This window comes from Oncorhynchus mykiss, chromosome 13 (assembly GCF_057628025.1).
Source record: "Oncorhynchus mykiss isolate SJ-2025 chromosome 13, ASM5762802v1, whole genome shotgun sequence".
Taxonomy (NCBI): Eukaryota; Metazoa; Chordata; class Actinopteri; order Salmoniformes; family Salmonidae; genus Oncorhynchus; species Oncorhynchus mykiss.
Genome location: NC_143034.1, coordinates 26,115,594 through 26,136,830, shown reverse-complemented (window position 1 = coordinate 26,136,830; position 21,237 = coordinate 26,115,594).

Genomic DNA, 21,237 nt, shown 5'->3' with positions numbered 1-21,237 from the left:
ACATGCTGGGTAGATGAACAAGGTGTTTATCTTTCATTTGAGCTATTGGACTTGTTAATGTGTGGAGGTTAAATATTTCTAAGAATATTTTATAAAAGAATTAGCGTAGCCGGCGCTACACAAAAACGCAGAAATAAAATATAAAACATTCATTACCTTTGATGATATTCTTTGTTGGCACTCCATAAACATCACAAATTGGTCTTTTTCCCGATTAAATCCGTCCATGTATGCCCAAAATATCAATTTGTATAGCCTGTCTGGTTAAGGAAAAAAGCTCTCTTCCAACACGCAACGTATTTTTTAAAATTATATAAGTTGCCTATATTCTTTGACAAAACACTTCAACCTACTTTTGTAACCCAACTTTAGGTATTTGTAAACGTTAATAAGCGATCAAATTGATCACTGGGCGATCTGTATTCAATAGCAGCTACTCAAGAAAACAATGTCCATTTTTCAATCTTCCAAAATCGATTGTTGTAGGCTGGATGGAATGACGGATCTATTGGTCATGTCTCATAGGATTTTTGTCAATGGAAATTACGTTTTTGGCGACATCGTGTGGAAGCTGTAGGAATTGCATCCGTGTCCATATTAAATTTGGTGTCCTTTAAACAATACATGAAAGTGGCGCATGGATAGTTTTTTCAGCTTTCAGTGACCAGTTTTTCTTGCGCTTTTCGATGAAACACACGCTCTGTTATAGTCACAGCCGTGATTTAACCAGTTTTAGAAACTTCAGAGTGTTTTCTATCCACACATACTAATCATATGCATATACTATATTCCTGGCATTAGTAGCAGGACGCTGAAATGTTGCGCGATTTTTAACAGAATGTTCGAAAAAGGAGGGGGTAGAATGAAGAGGTGAGCCTTTTGGTACTAGACTTGTGGTACCAGACTTTCGTGACTGCAGTCTCTGACAATTTTGGGGGATTTCCTGTGACACCACTTATTATATAGGTCCTGGATGGCAGGAAGCTTGGCACCAGTAATGTACTGGGCCAAACGCACTGCTCTCTGTAGCGCCTTAAGGTCAGATGCTCAAACAGTTGACGTAACAGGCGGTGATGCAACCGGTCAAGATGCTCTCGATGGTGCAGTTGTAGAACTTCTTGAGGATATGGCGACCCATGCCAAATCTTTTCAGTCTCCTGAGGGGGAAAAGGTGTTGTCGTGCCCTCTTCACGACTTTCTTGGTGTGTTCGGACAATGATACTGTTGGTGATGTGGACACCAAGGAACTCTCGACCCGCTCCACTACAGCCCCGTCAATGATAATGTGTGCCTGTTCGGCCCTGCCTTTTCCTGTAGTCCACAATCAGCTAATTTGTCTTGCTCACATTGAGGGAGAGGTTAATGTCCTGGCACCACACTTCCACTTCTCTGACCTCCTTCCTGTTGGCTGTCTCATCGTTGTCGGTGATCAAGCCTACCACTGTTGTGTCTTCAGCAAACATAATGATGGTGTTGGAGTCGCGGGTGAACATGGAGTACAGGAAGGGACTAAGTAGTGTTGTGAATCAGCATGGCAGACGTGTTGTTCCCTACCTGTACCACCTGGGGGCGGCCAGGTCCAGGATCCAGTTGCAGAGGGAGGTGTTTAGTCCCATGGTCCTTAGCTTAGTGATGAGCTTCGTGGACACTATGGTGTTGAACGCTGAGCTGTAGTCAATGAACAGCATTCTCACATAGGTGTTCCATTTGTCCAGGTGGGAAAGGGCGGTGTGGAGTGTGTTTCAAATTTTTGCAATGTTAAGTAGATGGAAAAAAGCTGTCCTTGAAATGGTCTTGATATGTTCTTCAAAAGAGAGATCAGGGTCCAGATTAACGCCGAGGTCCTTCACAGTTTTATTTGAGACGACTGTACAACCATCAAGATTAGTTGTCAGATTCAACAGAAGATCTCTTTGTTTCTTGGGACCTAGAACAAGCATCTCTGTTTTGTCTGAGTTTAAAAGTAGAAAGTTTGCAGCCATCCACTTCCTTATGTCTGAAACACATGCTTCTAGTGAGGGCAATTTTGGGGCTTCACAATGTTTCATTGAAATGTACAGTTGTGTGTCATCCGCATAGCAGTGAAAGTTAACATTATGGTTTCGAATGACATCCCCAAGAGGTAAAATATATAGTGAAAACAATAGTGGTCCTAAAACAGAACCTTGGGGAACACTGAAATTTACAGTTGATTTGTCAGAGGACAAACCATTCACAGAGACAAACTAATATCTTTCCAACAGATAAGATCTAAACCAGGCCAGAACTTGTCCGTGTAGACCAATTTGGGTTTCCAATCTCTCCAAAAAAATGTGGTGATCGATGGTATCAAAAGCAGCACTAAGGTCTAGGAGCACGAGGACAGATGCAGAGCCTCGGTCTGATGCCATTAAAAGGTCATTTACCACCTTCACAAGTGCAGTCTCAGTGCTATGATGGGGTCTAAACCAGACTGAAGCATTTCGTATACATTGTTTGTCTTCAGGAGGCAGTGAGTTGCTGCGCAACAGCCTTTTCTAAAATTTTTGAGAGGAATGGAAGATTCGATATAGGCCAATAGTTTTTTATATTTTCTGGGTCAAGGTTTGGCTTTTTCAAGAGAGGCTTTATTACTGCCACTTTTAGTGAGTTTGGTACACATCCGGTGGATAGAGAGCCATTTATTATGTTCAACATAGAAGGGCCAAGCACAGGAAGCAGCTCTTTCAGTAGTTTAGTTGGAATAGGGTCCAGTATGCAGCTTGAAGGTTTAGAGGCCATGATTATTTTCATAATTGTGTCAAGAGATATAATACTAAAACACTTGAGCGTCTCTCTTGATCCTAGGTCCTGGCAGAGTTGTGCAGACTCAGGACAACTGAGCTTTGAAGGAATACGCAGATTTAAAGAGGAGTCCGTAATTTGCTTTCTAATGATTATGATCTTTTCCTCAAAGAAGTTCATGAATTTATCACTGCTAAAGTGAAAGTCATCCTCTCTTGGGGAATGCTGCTTTTTAGTTAGCTTTGCAACAGTATCAAAAAGGAATTTCGGATTGTTCTTATTTTCCTCAATTAAGTTGGAAAAATAAGATGATCGAGCAGCAGTACTGCACGGTACTGTCTTTCCAAGCTAGTCGGAAGACTTCCAGTTTGGTGTGGCGCCATTTCCGTTCCAATTTTCTGGAAGCTTGCTTCAGAGCTCGGGTATTTTCTGTGTACCAGGGAGCTAGTTTCTTATGAGAAATGTTTTTAGTTAAATTAGCAAGGTTAAATTGAGTTCCTCAGTTAGGTGGTTAACTGATTTTTGTCCTCTGGCATCCTTGGGTAGACAGAGGGAATCTGGAAAGACATCAAGGAATCTTTGTGTTGTCTGTGAATTTATAGCACGACTTTTGATGTTCCTTGGTTGGGGTCTGAGCAGATTATTTGTTGCAATTGCAAACGTAATAAAATGGTGGTCCGATAGTCCAGGATTATGAGGAAAAACATTAAGATCCACAACATTTATTCCATGGGACAAAACTAGGTCCAGAGTATGACTGTGACAGTGAGTGGGTCCAGAGACATGTTGCACAAAACCCACTGAGTCGATGATGGCTCCGAAAGCATTTTGGAGTGGGTCTGTGGACTTTTCCATGTGAATATTAAAGTCACCAAAGATTAGAATATTATCTGCTATGACTACAAGGTCCGATAGGAATTCAGGGAACTCAATGAGGAACGCTGTATATGGCCCAGGAGGCCTGTAAACAGTCGCTATAAAAAGTGATTGAGTAGGCTGCATAGATTTCATGACTAGAAGCTCAAAAGATGAAAACGTCATTTTTTTTTTGTAAACTGAAATTTGCTATCGTAAATGTTAGCAACACCTCCGCCTTTGCGGGATGCACGGGGGATATGGTCACTAGTGTAGCCAGGAGGTGAGGCCTCATTTAACACAGTAAATTCATCAGGCTTAAACCATGTTTCAGTCAGGCCATCACATCAAGATTATGATCAGTGATTAGTTCATTGACTATAATTGCATTTGAAGTAAGGGATCTAACATTAAGTAGCCCTATTTTGAGATGTGAGGTATCATGATCTCTTTCAATAATGACAGGAATGGAGGTGGTCTTCATCCTAGTGAGATTGCTAAGGCGAACACCGCCATGTTTAGTTTTGCCCAACCTAGGTCGAGGCACAGACACAGTCTCAATGGTGATAGCTGAGCTGACTACACTGACTGTGCTAGTGGCAGACTCCACTATGCTGGCAGGCTGGCTAACAGACTGCTGCCTGGCCTGCACCCTATTTCATTGTGGAGCTAGAGGAGTTAGAGCCCTGTCTATGTTGGTAGATAAGATGAGAGCACCCCTCCAGCTAGGATGGAGTCCGTCACTCCTCAGCAGGTCAGGTTTAGTCCTGTTTGTGGGTGAGTCCCAGAAAGAGGGCCAATTATCTACAAATTCTATCTTTTGGGAGGGGCAGAAAACAGTTTTCAACCAGCAATTGAGTTGTGAGACTCTGCTGTAGAGCTCATCACTCCCCCTAACTGGGAGGGGGCCAGAGACAATTACTCGATGCCGACACATCTTTCTAGCTGATTTACACGCAGAAGCTATGTTGCGCTTGGTGATCTCTGACTGTTTCATCCTAACATCGTTGGTGCCGACGTGGATAACAATATCTCTATACTCTCTACACTCGCCAGTTTTAGCTTTAGCCAGCACCATCTTCACATTAGCCTTAAAGTCGGTAGCCCTGCCCCCTGGTAAACAGTGTATGATCGCTGGATGATTCGTTTTAAGTCTAATACTGCGGGTAATGGAGTCGCCAATGACTAGGGTTTTCAATTTGTCAGAGCTAATGGTGGGAAGCTTCGGCGTCTCAGACCCCGTAACGGGAGGAGTAGAGACAAGAGAAGGCTCGGCCTCTGACTCCGACTCGCTGCTTAATGGGGAAAACCGGTTGAAGGTTTCTGTCGGCTGAATGAGCGACACCGGTTGAGCATTTCTACAGCATTTCCTTCCAGAAACCGTGAGAAAGTTGTCCGGCTGCGGGGACTGTGCCAGGGGATTTATACTACTATCTGTACTTACTGGTGGCACAGACACTGTTTCATCCTTTCCTACACTGAAATTACCCTTGCCTAACGATTGCGTCTGAAGCTGGGCTTGTAGCACAGCTATCCTCGCCGTAAGGCGATCGTTCTCCTGTATATTATGAGTACAGCGACTGCAATTAGAAGGCATCATGTTAATGTTACTACTTAGCTTCGGCTGTTGGAGGTCCTGACGAACCGTGTCCAGATAAAGCGTCCGGAGTGAAAAAGTTGAGGGAAAAAACAAAAATATAAACGGTAATTAAAAAGTAAAAACTGTAAAGTTGTCAGGCAGCAAAATATTACAGGCCTATCCCATCTTTTAAAGTGGGAGAACTTGCACAATTGGTGGCTAAGTACTTTTTTGCCCCATTGTACATATACATATGAGATGAGTAATGTAGGGTATCTAAACATTATATTAAGTACTATTGTTTAAAGTGGCTAGTGATATATTTTTACATCAATTTCCATTATTAAAGTGGCTGGAGTTGAGTCAGTGTGTTGGCAGCAGCCACTCAATGTTGGTGGTGGCTGTTTAACAGTCTGATGCCCTTGAGATAGAAGCTGTTTTTCAGTCTCTCGGTCCCTGCTTTGATGCACCTGTACTGACCTTGCCTTCTGGATGATAGCGGGGTGGAGCAGTTGCCGTACTAGGCAGTGATACAACCCAACAGGATTCTCTCGATTGTGCATTTGTAGTAGTTTGTGAGTGCTTTTGGTGACAAGCCGAATTTCTTCAGCCTCCTGAGGTTGAAGAGGTGCTGCTGCGCCTTCTTCACGACGCTGTCTGTGTGGGTGGACCAATTCAGTTTGTCCGTGATGTGTACGCCGAGGAACTTAAAACTTACTACCCTCTCTACTATTGTCCCGTCAATGTGGATAGTGGGGTGCTCCCTCTGCTGTTTCCTGATGTCCACAATCATCTCCTTTGTTTTGTTGACGTTGAGTGTGAGGTTCTTTTCCTGACACCACACTCCGAGGGCCCTCACCTACTCCCTGTAGGCCGTCTCGTCGTTGTTGGTAATCAAGCCTACCACTGTAGTGTCGTCCACAAACTTGATTATTGAGTTGGAGGCATGCATGGCCACACAGTCATGTGTGAACAGGGAGTACAGGAGAGGGCTCAGAACGCACCCTTGTGTGGCCCCTGTGTTGAGGATCAGCGAGGTGGAGATGTTGTTACCTACCCTCACCACCTGGGGGCGGCCCGTCAGGAAGTCCAGTACCCAGTTGCACAGGGCGCGTCTCGAGCTCAGGGTCTCGAGCTTGATGACGAGTTTGGAGGGTACTATGGTGTTAAATCCTGAGCTGTAGTTGATGAACAGCATTCTCACATAGGTATTCCTCTTGTCCAGATGGGTTAGGGCAGTGTGCAGTGTGGTTGAAATTGCATCGTCTGTGGACCTATTTGGGCGGTAAGCAAATTGGAGTGGGTCTAGGGTGTCATGTAGGGTGGAGGTGATATGGTCCTTGACTAGTCTCTCAAAGCACTTCATGATGACGGAAGTGAGTGCTACGGGGTGGTAGTCATTTAGCTCAGTTACCTTAGCTTTCTTGGGAACAGGGACAATGGTGGCCCTCTTGAAGCATGTGGGAACAGCAGACTGGGATAAGGATTGTTTGAATATATCCGTAAACACACCAGCCAGATGGTTTGCTCATGCTCTGAGGACGCGGATGGGGATTCCGTCTGGGCAGGCAGCCTTGCGAGGGTTAACACGTTTAAATGTTTTACTCACGTCGGCAGCAGTGAAGAAGAGTCCACAGGTTTTGGTTGTGGCGTGTCAATGGCACTGTATTGTCCTCAAAGCGGGCAAAACAGTTATTTAGTCTGTCTGGGAGCAAGACATCCTGGTCCGCGACGGGGCTGGTTTTCTTTTTGTAATCCGTGATTGACTGTAGACCCTGCCACATACCTTGTGTCTGAACCGTTGAATTGCGACTGAATTGTGACTCTACTTTGTCTCTATACTGACGCTTAGCTTGTTTGATTGCCTTGCGGAGGGAATAGCTACACTGTTTGTATTCGGTCATGTTTCCGGTCACCTTGCCCTGGTTAAAAGCAGTGGTTCACGCTTTCAGTTTCACGCGAATGCTGCCATCAATCCACGGTTTCTGGTTTGGGAATGTTTTAATCATTGCTTTGGGTACAACATCGTCAATGCACTTTCAAATGAACCTCGCTCACCGAATCAGCGTATTCGTTAATGTTGTTGTTGGACGCAATGCAAAACATATCCCAATCCATGTGATCAAAGCAGTCTTGAAGCGTGGAATCAGATTGGTCGGACCAGCGTTGAACAGACCTGAGCGCGGGAGCTTCTTGTTTTAGTTTCTGTCTGTAGGCTGGGAGCAACAAAATGGAGTTGTGGTCAGCTTTTCCGAAAGGAGGGCAGGGGAGGGCCTAAAATGTGTTGGGGAAGTTAGAATAACAATGATCCAGGGTTTTACCAGCCCCGGGTGCGCAATTGATATGCTGATACAATTTAGGGTGTCTTGTTTTCAGATTAGCCTTGTTAAAATCCCCAGCTACAATGAATGCAGCCTCAGGATATGTGGTTTCCAGTTTGCATAGAGTCAAATAAAGTTCATTCAGGGCCATCGATGTGTCTATTTGTGGGGGAATATATACGGCTGTGATTATAATCGAAGAGAATTCCCTTGGTAGATAATGCGGTCGACATTTGATTGTGAGGATTCTAAGTCAGGTAAACAGAAGGACTTGAGTTCCTGTATGTTGTTATGATCACACCACGTATCGTTAAGTATAAGGCATACCCACCCCCCCCCCCCCCGCCCCTCTTCTTACCAGAAAGATGGTTGTTTCTGTCGGCGTGATGCGTGAAGAAACCAGCTGGCTGCACCGACTCCGATATAGTCTCTCGAGTGAGCCATGTTTCCGTGAAGCAAAGAACGTCACAGTCTCTGATGTCTCTCTGGAATGCTACCCTTGCTCGGATTTCATCAACCTTGTTGTCAAGAGACTGGACATTGGCGAGTATTATGCTAGGGAGTGGTGCGCGATGTGCCCGTCTCCGGAGCCTGACCAGAAGACCGCTTTGTTTGCCTCTTTTACGACGTCGTTATTTTGGGTCGCCGGCTGGGATCCGATCCATTGTCCTGGGTGGAAGGCAGAACACAGGATCCGCTTCGGGAAAGTCATATTCCTGGTTGTAATGATGGTGAGTTGACGTTGCTCTTATATTCAGTAGTTCCTCCCGACTGTATGTAATGAAACCTAAGATTACCTGGGGTACCAATGTAAGAAATAACACCGAAGCGAGGCGGCCATCTCTGTCGGCGCCGGAAGTATCTGCGCAGGAAGATTCTGAACAATGCATACCTGAGTTTGTAGTAACATATAGGCCTAATGAGATACATTTATTCTCCTTTCTTTGCACAGGAAAAATTTGACCTTTAAGAAACACATTTCATGTAATTCTACTACACTTTATATGGCTGGAGACATAACCAGTATATCTTTTAATAAGGCACAAATTAGTAGCCTACTATGCTGATACTGACAAACAGATCAGTAAAAAAATGACCTTGTCTTGAATGCAACCATCTAATCTAGGCTTTGAAAAGTGGAGACACAAATTGTACAATATGATTACCATCTAGCCAGGAGGAGGAAATGATTGTCTCCCAAAAAGCTTTCCAGTGGTACTGATCTAATGATAAAGACTGTGAATATGCAAGCACTCACCAGGGCAGGGATGTGGCCTGCGGTGCTCACCGGGGATAGGTGCCAATAAAATAGTCTACTGTTTGCTCAATTGTTAGTTTAGAATTGAGATAACTAGAGACAGATTAGTATTTTCTTTGTCTTCTCTTTTCACCAATAACCATTTGCTTTTCTAAATATTGTGATGGGCCTAGGGCTATTTAACTGCTTTTCACTGAGAGCTGTAACTCAACAATCAGCTATTTGGTAGGCTATTTGTCAGGGATGCTGCCCAAATTGCACGCTTAAAACAACCACCAGTACTTTAAAAAAAGAAACAAATGATCCTCTGTGGCCAAATCATGCTCTCTGGTGTAGTATTTTTAATTATTTAATTTATTTATGTAAAGGCACCAGTAATTATATAGCATTTGTTAAATTCATTTTAATTCAGGGGAAGCTTATCTTCCCCTAGTGTATTGGACGCAACAACACAACGTGAAAGTAACCAGTGCATAAAACAGCTGGCTGCGAGGCTTATGAGGCAGAGTTCAAATGCCGACATCAAAGAAATAGGCGCCTTGCCTAAACGACTGACTGGCTAAGCAAACTGTCTGGCACTGTCTCTGCTCTCTGAAAGAAAGGAGGGCGCAGGCTTGTAGCTTCTCTCAGAGCAATGATCTTCATCGTCCCAAAGCCAGCTATCCGTGTATTAAAAAGTAGTGACATTTTAATTGGAATGAAAGTACATTTTTACTTGTTTTGTAGCCTACTTTTACATTTTTGGTCATGATCTAAGATTGGCATTCCCAGGTGACGCACCTGCTTACACTTAACTCTGTGTAGCTGATGATCTCCGCTCATACCCATCTAAATGCCAAGGCGGGGATCATTTGCTCGTTGTGCCCGTCGCCGGTCCAAATACACCTGGAGGAATCACAGCTGGATACCGGTACACGCGCGGCTGCTGGTCCGAACCAGGCGGCCAAAGCTCTGGAACAGGTCTGGCTGGAGTACTAACAAATTACTTGAGTACTAAGAAACACCCAACAGGCAGGTGTTTCTAAGGATGAGCCGAGTCTCACTGGAGTTACCGCAAAAGTCGCTCTGGAAGATTCAACCGGGTGTAATGAAAACGAGTGAGTGAAGCGGTTGTTTAAGCGAGAGCCGGAGGACCGAAGGCCTCGGTTTGGAAGGAGATAACTCAGATGAGAGGAGTCCTGGTCCATTACTGGACAGAAAGACTGGGCCGATTCGAATTAAAGTGTAACACGGACGAGATGAGAGGGGCTTCCAGAGGAGATAATCCCAAACTAAATCAGCACTACTTTCGCCTTGGCCTGTTACTCCGTGCACAACCACGCAGTGGTTTACTGTTCGGGAGAAAACCGCTGCCTAAGTGATGATTATTCACCAAATGGGATTTGCTTGCTGGAGAGATTTGCTGCAGACTCCGTGCCCGGGCCATACATATCGGTTGAAAAACACTCGCTATAGGTTGCGCATAGACTACCGCAATTAGTTGTAGTTTATTTATATGTAATGAAAACGAGTGAAATACATCCTAATCCTTAATTTGTCTTGTGTTTTGAAATAGATATGCTTGGTAATAGGCTATCATTAGTACTTTGCTTCAGATCCGAGATCATTCATCCAATTTGATTGACTGGGCAGAGTTGTAAATAATTTTTGACGGGGCTATAAATTATTCTAAATCTTTACTTGTAATTACATTTCCTTGAAAATGAAAGCCTATATTTTAATCTGAATTGCTGGCTTGTTCTTGCCACTTCTACCTTCACAATGCCTTTACAAAAGCTATTGATTAGGCCTTTTTTAATTATTCGATTCTATGCCTATGTAGTATGTGGACTTCGTATGAAGCAGCATCTGCAGTTGTGTATTATTGTAGGGATACAGAGCCAATATAATCATCTAGTGAAGGATCTACTCTTAACTTTCTTAGCAAAACATCCACAACACTTATAACACTGTTGTAAATATGCCTTCTTAGGCATGACTATATTATCAATATCTGATGGTTAAGAGTGCAATTACATTGATTGTCAGGCCATGAGCCCATGATAGCAGGCGTACACATTCACAAAGAATAATTGTTATGTCGTATCTGATTTTGGTCCATACCTGCTTCATGTTGTTCTGCCAACAAAATCTGGCAGTCTACCTAAGGGCAGTGGCGATTTTAACATGTCAATCTTGGTGGGGCAAAAAAAAACAACATGTGGGATGCATGCCAGAAAATCCACATCCACTACATGACACAACACTAAACAATACATTAATTGCACTATAACGGTGACAAACGGCACACACAAACTGTTAGGGCATACATAAAGCTGTCCCAACTGCAGTCTCAACACCTTACCACTGCTACACCTGGCTATCAGCTGAGCCTTGTCTGGCAGCGAAACAGTTCATGGAGCCTCATTTACAGCCTTTAAAAAAAACATAGCTGATATGTCTGACTTACTTAAACGAATATTGTTTCTACTGACAATTGAGATGTATAAATTATGGCATAAGGGGACGACAAGCAGATAAGAGGCAAACTGTAATTTCGATTAAGACATTAATGAGCAAGCTAGGACGGACATGGTGAATATAACTATTTGTTCAGCACTTTTAAATGTACAGCGACAGAATTCAGAACATGAGCTGTTCTTACAGGGTTCTCCCTGTACACCAAGTCAGAACAGTAGGATAAATAAAGGGGGCATATAAGCAGACAATGAAAACTCTTACAATATTCATGATTACATTTCTCAAAACAGGTTATAGGCTACATGTGCACCACCAAGTCAGAACAGTAGGTGAAATTCAGAGGTGAGAATAGACCAAATTATTAGGGTGAGGCACATAGGCTACCAACAGCTTACTACTAAATACACATTTAGTATTACTTTGTTAGCTACAGTATACATACAGTTTAAGTCGGAAGTTTACATACACCTTAGCCAAATACATTTAGACTCAGTTTTTTACAACTCCTGACATTTAATCTTAGTAAACATTCCCTGTCTTAGGTCAGTTAGGATCACCACTTTATTTTAAGAATGTGAAATGTTAAAATAATAGAAGAGAGAATGATTTATTTCAGCTTTTATTTTTTTGATCACATTCCCAGTGGGTCAGAAGTTTATATACAGTCAATTAGTATTTGGTAGCATTGCCTTTAAAATTGTTTAACTTGGGTCAAACGTTTCGGGTAGCCTTCTACAAGCTTCCCACAATAAGTTGGGTGAATTTTGGCCCATTCCTCCTGACAGAGCTGATGTAACTGAGTCAGGTTTGTAGGCCTCCGTGCTCGCACATGCTTTTTCAGTTCTGCCCACACATTTTCTATGGGACTGAGGTCAGGGCTTTGTGATAGCCACTCCAATACCTGGACTTTGTTGTCCTTACGCTATTCTGCCTCAACTTTGGAAGTATGTCCAAATGTCCATTTGGAAGACCCATTTGCGACGAAGCTTTAACTTCCTGATTGATGTCTTGAGATGTTGCTTCAATATATACACATCATTTTCCTTTTTCATGATGCCATCTATTTTGTGAAGTGCACCAGTCCCTCCTGCAGCAAAGCACCCCCACAACATGATGCTGCCACTCCCGTGTGTGATCTTCAGCTTGCAAGCCTCCCCCTTTTCCTCCAAACAGAGGACATTTCTCCAAAAAGTACGATCTTTGTCCCCATGTACAGTTGCAAACCGTAGTCTGGCTTTTTTGGGGCGGTTTTGGAGCAGTGGCTTCTTCCGTGCTGAGCGGCCTTTCAGGTTATGTCGATATAGCACTCGTTTTACTGTGGATATAGATACTTTTGTACCTGTTTCCTCCAGCATCTTCACAAGGTCCTTTGCTGTTGTTCTGGGATTGATTTGCACTTTTCAAACCAAAGTACGTTCATCTCTAGGAGACAGAGCTCCTGAGCGGTATGAAGGCTGCGTGGTCCCATGGTGTTTATACTTGCATACTATTGTTTGTACAGATGAACGTGGTTCCTTCAGGCTTTTGGAAATTGCTCCCAAGGATGAACCAGACTTGTGGAGGTCTACAATTTTTTTTCTGAGGTCTTGGCTGATTTATTTTTATTTTCCCATGATGTCAAGCAAAAAGACACTGAGTTTGAAGGTAGGCCTTGAAATACATCCACAGGTACACCTCCAAGTGACTCAAACAATGTTAATTAGCTTTTCAGAAGCTTCTAAAGCCATGACATAATTTTCTGGAATTTTCCAAGCTGTTTAAAGGCACAGTCAACTTAGTGTATGTAAACTTCTGACCCACTGGAATTGTGATACAGTGAATTATACGTGAAATAATCTGTCTGTAAACAATTGTTGGAAAAATTACTTGTGTCATGCACAAAGTAGATGTCCTAACCGACTTGCCAAAACTGTAGTTTGTTAACAAGAAATTTGTGGAGTGGTTGAAAAACAAGTTTTAATGACTCCAATCTAAGTGTATGTAAACTTCTGACTTCAACTGTATCTCCTAGGCATGTTACGTCATTTATGCAGCAGCATACAATAGATTTTTGGACTCACCTTGTTGTGCTGTGCTCACTTGAACAGGAAAGTGGAGCGACGGTCCTTCCTGGTCAAATTTAGTCATGAAACTTTGTCATCAAAGTCTGGCATTCTCTGGATTCATGGTGCTTTCAAGACAACTGGGAACTCAAAAAAAAGGTTGAATCATGATGAAGTCAGGGATCTTCAGGTCGGTGCTCTAGAAAGAGGCCCGAGTTCCCTATTTACAATTCCGAGTTCAAAACATATTTACAAAGTCGTAGCTTATTTTTCCCAGAGTTCCCAGTTGTCTTGAACTCACTAAAGTCAGATGTTGCTGTTCCGAGTTAACAGTTCTTTTGAGCAAGGCACAAAACATGCTTCATGGACAGCATGGCCAATGTTGAATGTTTATCATTTTAAACTATGAAAAGAGAGCCTTATTCTTAGACTTGGGACCACACAGCCACTTCACTCATTCGTACATATTTAATTTGTTGTTGTGGCTGCTGTTTTTTTCTTGGTTCCATTCAGATAAAGGAGAAACAAGTTTCCGTTCTCTTGTCTGGAACGATGATGACATGCTGCATGAACCTGTTTTTTAACCCGTTTGGGGAAGTGTGTGTGTGTCTGTCTCTGTGTGTGTATGCCCTTGCGTGCCCGTAAAACAGGGTTGCTGGGTGTACTGTCTACCTCATCCTTCCTTCCTGCCTCCATTTTCCCTTAGCTGTAAATCTTTAATAAATATCTTGAACACGGAAACTGGCATCCTTTTGAAACATTTTCTTCTTGCCAGGTGATGGGGACTGACTGCCTGCATGTTTTCTCCAGCTCTCAGACACTAGTACTGGGCTACTTTATCTTCATTGGGCTTTAGCTCCTGATTGAGTGGGTGATGAATTAAGCCCTCAAGGACTGCCTGATGGAGCCTGAAGTCCTCTAACTCTAACTTAACCACAGCAGTTGAGGTTGGTGTGTGTGTGGTGGGGGTGGGTGGGTGGCTGAACAGGTGACTGAGTTTACTCTGGCCTCACCAATTCATTCACTCACTTGCTGTTGTGTCACCATTTCCCTTATTCTCTCTTTTATCCCATACCTCTCCCAGAATACCCTGCTCTGCTTGTGCTGCCAGAGCTGTGCTGTGGTGTGTTTTACCATTATTCCCTCTAGGATGACCTGGGTAGTAGTGGTGTTATGTTCCCCAAGACAGGTTGTGTCCCCTGCCTGCCTGCCTGCCTGCCTGCCTGAGCCCTGGGTGGATACTAGCTTAGCCTAGACGCCCTATAGGGAGAGAGATGGGCTCAGTGTCGAGTTTCTCAGTCTCAGTGGTGTTTATGAATATAATGGCAGGGTTCCTTTATCAGCTGGTAGGCCGTCATTGTAAATAAGAATTTGTTCTTAACTGACTTGCCTAGTTCAATTAAGGTTAAATAAAAAATGTAATATGAATAGTGTGGATCCAAAATGGCCACCATTATTGTGCCTCATGTTGATCGTTATTATCATAAAAGCCACTTTCCTAAGGGATTTTCAACCTTAATAATTTATTTCATCCATCAACTCACTTTTTAATTGGATTCTTCCAGTAATGCACTTCGCTGTTAGTAAATATCTACATATTTGTCAATATTGCAGGAAAATCTGCCAGCCTTGGTGTGATCAATGGAAATTATTTTTCTCGATTTTATGGATTTGCATAAGATGCAGAGTGGGACTCCGTGAGCTGGTCAGAGAGAGTTCATGATATATCTGGCAGGTTATCAATGTAGTGAGCTGGTCTTTTGAAATGCCTAAATCTCTTTCAGAGAGCTAATAGACACACACACACACACACACACACACACACACACACACACACACACACACACACACACACACACACACACACACACACACACACACACACACACACACACACACAGACACACACACACACACAGGCCCATTTTGTAAGGCATTGTGTAATGTACTGTACACATGAAAGTCTTTCATGCACAATTAGTAAGTAACTGTCCACTGTAATATTTAGGTTGTAAGGCATACTGTATAGACCCTAATTGGATACATTTCAGTACATTTAGTAGACTCAAGCACCTGGCTCCTCAACCTGAACGAAGGAATATGTTAGTACACATGGATTCTTCCATTTGAAATAAACTGAACTAAACTTAAATTAATTGAACTGAAATGAAATAAACTGAACTTAAATTAATTGAATTGAACTGAAATGAACTGAATTGAAATGAACTTAAATTAACTGATTGGTCAACATCCAATCATCTGGAAGAATATCGTTGTACTGCACCCACCAACAGTGAGGAGAGGGTGGCGTAGTTGGTTGGCATAGCTAAACACAGCTTTGGCATCCATGCAGAGACCTGGAACATGATTTAGGATGTACACAGGGGCTTGTTCCTAGCCCCTGTCTGTGTCTCTTCTCACCCCTTGGATGGCTTCCCTTCCATTTAGTGATGCTAATGGCTTGAAAAGTGGCACTATTTTGATACCTAGCACTATGGAGGAATTAATTGCTCTGGAGGAAGAAGGGAAGAGAGGGAAGAGAGGAGGACTCTTCCAAAGGGACTCTTCCTCATTGTCATCCCTCCGTCCCCTCTCCTCTTCATCTACTTTGTGTTTACAAATGTGTTTTCCCAGCCCTTGTTTCCTCTCCGCAGTGGAACTAGTGAAGCTTAGTGGCAAGACGCCATGCGCCGCCACGACTAGACAGAGGATTCATCTTGACTTGCCCCCCAGACCTAACGTCTTGGCCGGGATTCCAAATTGGGCACTTGGCCCAACCTTTTCAAGCTAGCGCCGAGCTGTGTGTTTGTGCCCAGCATCTTGTTTAGTCGCTTTATCAAGATCGACTACATGCATATCATTTATTTTCTCGTTAACGGACTGGATTGAGAGAAACATGTGAAAGGCGATGGAATTATACCAAGGGTCCTCGTTTTATCTTGGTGAACTTTTCATGAAAATCCTTATCATAACTGCTTTCCAAGACCTACCGATGAAGGAAGGTTTCTGTAACTACAGTTGGCTTATCAGCATTTGTTAACCACCACAGGAGGTTGGTGACACCTTAATTGGGGAGGACGGGCTCGTGGTAATGGAGCTGAATCAGTGGAATGGTATCAATTAGAACAAACACATGGTTCCCATGTGTTTGATGCCATTCCATTTGCTCTGGTCCAGCCATTATTGTGAGCCGTCCTTCCCTCAGCACTGATAGCCACACATTTTCCCAGTATGCATGCATCGATGCTGGATTGATGCCTGCCTTACAACACATTCAGGGTCATTTACAATCACATTACATAGCACCTGCTGTTGGAACAGAGCAACATCTAAGACCTCAGAAGTCACTAAAAAGCCTTGAGACGTTTCCTGCATGGCTCGGAGCTACCCATTGGATGAAAGGTGTTGAAAAAAGCCAATCATCAAGCTAATGGTCTCGTTATGTTTCTTGTACCATCGCCACAGTAGTGGTACTAGAGTAGGCCTTGGTGGAAGAATACGTTAAGACTGTTTTACTTGAGTGTAATCATATGCTTGGCCACTCTTCTCGTTCTGCTGTACAAGGGTGTCGACAGAGCACCGAGCCGCATGTCTGTGCGTGTGTGTGTCTGTGTGTGGCGTACATAAAATGTGTGTGAGTGTGTTAGAGAGAGAGTGTCTGCGTGTGAGTGTTAATTACATTGACATAACAGAGTGTCAAATGTGATTTGATTTATTCTATTAAATCCCTTTTCCCATGGGGGGTATCTCAGGACTGTGACATTGTCTCTGGCTTTCTAACAGCTCTATCTGCAGCATGCTCCCCTGGGCATGGAGTCTTGACCTTTACCACCTGCTTTTTAGGCAAATTGGGATAGCTTGTAACGTCGACCTCTCTTGGCATTTTCTGAACATTAGCACGCTAGGCAGAACGCGATCAGATCAAATCCATTTTTATTTGTCACTTACAGTTGAAGTCGGAAGTTTACATACACCTTAGCCAACTACATTTAAACTCAGTTTTTCACAATTCCTGACATTTAATCAGAGTAAAAATTCCCTGTCTTAGGTCAGTTAGGATCACCACTTTATTTTAAGAATGTGAAATAATAGTAGAGAGAATTATTTATTTAATCTTTTATTTATTTCATCACATTCCCAGTGGTTCAGAAGTTTAAATACACTCAATTAGTATTTGGTAGCATTGCCTGTAAATTGTTTAACTTGGGTCAAATGTTTTGGGTAGCCTTCCACAAGCTTACCACAATAAGTTGGGTGAATTCCTCCTGACACACGAATTCCTCCTCGCACACACACACGCTTTTTCAGTTCTGCCCACAACTTTTCTATAGGATTGAGGTCAGGCCTTTGTGATGGCCACTCCAATACCTTGACTTCGTTGTCCTTAAGCCATTTTGCCACAGCTTTGGAAGTATGCTTGGGGTCATTGTCCATTTGGAAGACCCATTTGCGACCAAGCTTTAACTTCCTGACTGATGTCTTGTCTTGCTTCAATATATTCACATAATTTTCCTCCCTCATTATGCCATCTATTTTGTGAAGTGCAGTCCCTCCTGTAGCAAAGCACCCCCACAACATGATGCTGCCACCTCCGTACTTCACGGTTGGGATGGTGTTCTACGGCTTGCAAGCCTCCACCTTTTTCCTCCAAACATAACGATGGTCATTATGGCCAAACAGTTCTATTTTTGTTTCATCAGACCAGAAGACATTTCTCCAAAAAGTAAGATCTTTGTCCCCATGTGCAGTTGCAAACCATAGTCTGGCTTTTTTATGGTGGTTTTGGAGCAGTGGCTTCTTCCTTGCTGAGTGTCCTTTCAGGTTATGTCGATATATGACTCGTTTTACTGTGGATATAGATACTTTTGTGCATGTTTCCTGCAGCATCTTCACAAGGTCCTTTGCTGTTTTTCTGGGATTGATTTGCACTTTTCGCACCAAAGTGCGTTCATCTCTAGGAGACAGAATGCGGCTCCTTCCTGAGCGGTATGACGGCTGCGTGGTCCCATGGTGTTTATACTTGCGTGCTATTGTTTGTACAGATGAACGTGGTACCTTTAGTTGTTTGGAAATTGCTCCCAAGGATGAACCAGACTTGTGGAGGTCTGCAATTATTTGTCTTGGCTGATTTATTTTTATTTTCCCATGATGTCAAGAAAAGAGGCACTGAGTTTGAAGGTAGGCCTTGAAATACATCCACAGGTACATCTCCAATTGACTCAAATGATGACAATTAGCTTTTGAGAAGCTTCTAAAGCCATAACATCATTTTTTTAAAATTTTCCAAGCTTTTTAAAGGCACAGTCAACTTAGTGTATGTAAACTTCTGACCCACTGGAATTGTGAATTATACGTGAAATAATCTGTCTGTAAACAATTGTTGGAAAAATTACTTGTGCCATGCACAAAGTAGATGTCCTAACCGATTTGCCAAAACTGTAGTTTGTTAACAAGAATTTTGTGGAGTGGTTGAAAAACTAGTTTTAAAGACTCCAACCTAAGTGTATGTAAACTTCCGACTTCAACTGTACATGTGTTTAGCAGATGTTATTGCGGGTGTAGCAAAATGCTTGTGTTTCTAGTTCCAGCAGTGCAGTAATATCTATCAATTTGACAAAAATACACACAATACACACATCTAAAGTAAAGGAATGGAATTAAGAGTATATAAATATTTGGACGAGCAATGTCAGAGTGGCATAGACTAAGATAGAGTAGAACAGGATAGAATACAGTATATACATATGAATTGAGTAATGTGCAAACATTTTTAAAGTGACTAGTGTTCGTATACAGGGCAGCAGCTTCTAATGTGCTAGGGTTGGCTATTTAACTATCTGATGACCTTGAGATAGAAACTGTTTTTCAGTCTCTCGGTCCAGCTTTGATGCACCTGTACTGACCTCGCCTTCTGGATGATAGCGAGGTAAACAGGCAGTGGCTCGGGTGGTTGTTGGCCTTGATGATCATTTTGGCCTTCCTGTGATATGGGGTGCTGTGTGTGTCCTGGAGGGCAGGTAATTTGCCCCCGGTGATGCATTGGGCAGACCACACCGCCCTCTGGAGAGCCCTGCGGTTGCGGAAGGTGCAGTTGCCATACCAGGCGATGATACAGCCCAACAGGATGTTCTCAAATGATCATCTGTAAGTTTGTGAGGGTTTTAGGTGCCAAGCCAAATTTCTTCAGCCTCCTGAGGTTGATGAGTACGTATTGATGTCAGAGAGGATATTGAGAGGGGAGATCACCTATCTCTCTCTCGTTCCCTCTCTCTTCCTCTCTCTGTCTTTCACTCATTAATCTCTATCTTGAACACACACAAACAAAATCTATTTCTCTCTCATTCACACTCCCTCTTCTCTCTCTCTCCCCCTCCCACTCTCTCTCTCTCTCTCTCTCTCTCTTTTATTCACACATTCCCCCCATCTCTCTGTCTCTCTGACACGCAAACACAATTTTTCTCCCCCTTTCTCTTTCTGTTCCTCTCTCTCTCTTTCTCACTCGCTCATGTGAATGGTGTCACGCTCGTGAGGGGTGGCCATTGGTGCAGACTAATAATGACACATTATACCTCAGGACCCACACTCATTTAACACACTGTCTAATTAAAATAATCTAGCAGTTTATCTATGAAAAAGACTGTGTGGCCATAAAACGGGGCCATGCCACATTAACTTCACTATTCCCTTCTCTTTCTCTTTTTATTCCCATTTAGATTTGAATGATAAAAACCTGCTTAATCATCAGCCATTACAAAACATATTGTTTTAGCATCTTTCATTTAGTGGAGGGAAATGGATGCTGCTCAATGATAGGCAATTACATAACTTTGAACTCCTGTCTCTCCATTGTATTTGCTAAAGGAAGAATCTATTCCTCTTTTAATCTCTCTCTCTCTATCTCTGAAGTTGACTATGCTCATGAAAGTAGCCTCTAAATAAATTATCAAATCAAATCAACTTTTATTAGTCACATGGGCCAAATACAACAGGTGTACCTGAAATGCTTACTTACGAGCCCCTAACCAACAATGCAGTTTAAAAAAAAGTAAGAATAAGAAATAAAAGTAACAAGTAATTAAAGAGCAGCAGTAAAATAACAATAACGATGTGTGAGTCAATGTGTGGGGGCACCGGTTAATTGAGGTAATATGTAAATGTGGGTAGAGTTATTAAAGTGACTCTGCATAAATGATAACAACAGAGAGTAGCAGTGTGTGAAAGAGAGGGGGGGCAATTCAAATAGTCTGGGTAGCAATTTGATTAGATGTTCATGAGTCTTATGGACTGAGGGTAGAAGCTGTTTAGAAGCCTCTTGGACCTAGACTTGGCGCTCCGATAACACTTGCCGTGTGGTAGCAGAGAGAACAGTCTATGACTAGGGTGGCTGGAGTCTTTGACAATTTTAGGGCCTTCCTCTGACAGCATCTGGTGTAGAGGTCCTGGATGGCAGGAAGCTTGGCCCCAGTGATGTACTGCGCCGTACGCACTACCCTTTGTAGTGCCCTGCGGTCGGAGGCCGAGCTGTTGCCATACAAGGCAGTGATGCAACCAGTCAGGATGCTCTCGATGGTGCAGCTGTAGAATCTTTTGAGGATCTGAGGACCCATGCCAAATAATTTCAGTCTCCTGAGGTGGAATTGGTTTTGTTGTGCCATCTTCACGACTGTCTTGGTGTGCTTGGACCATGTTAGTTTGTTGGTGATGTGGACACCAAGGAACTTGAAGCTCTCAACCTGCTCCACTAAAGCCCTGTCGATGTTAATGGGAGTGTGCTTGTTCCTGTAGTTCACAATCATCTCCTTTGTCTTGATCACGTTGAGGGAGAGGTTGTTGTCCTGGCACCACACAGCCAGGTCTCTGACCTCCTCCCTATAAGCTGTCTCGTCATTGTCGGTGATCAGGCCTACCACTGTTGTGTCATCAGCAAACTTAATAATGTTGTTGTAGTCGTGCCTGGCC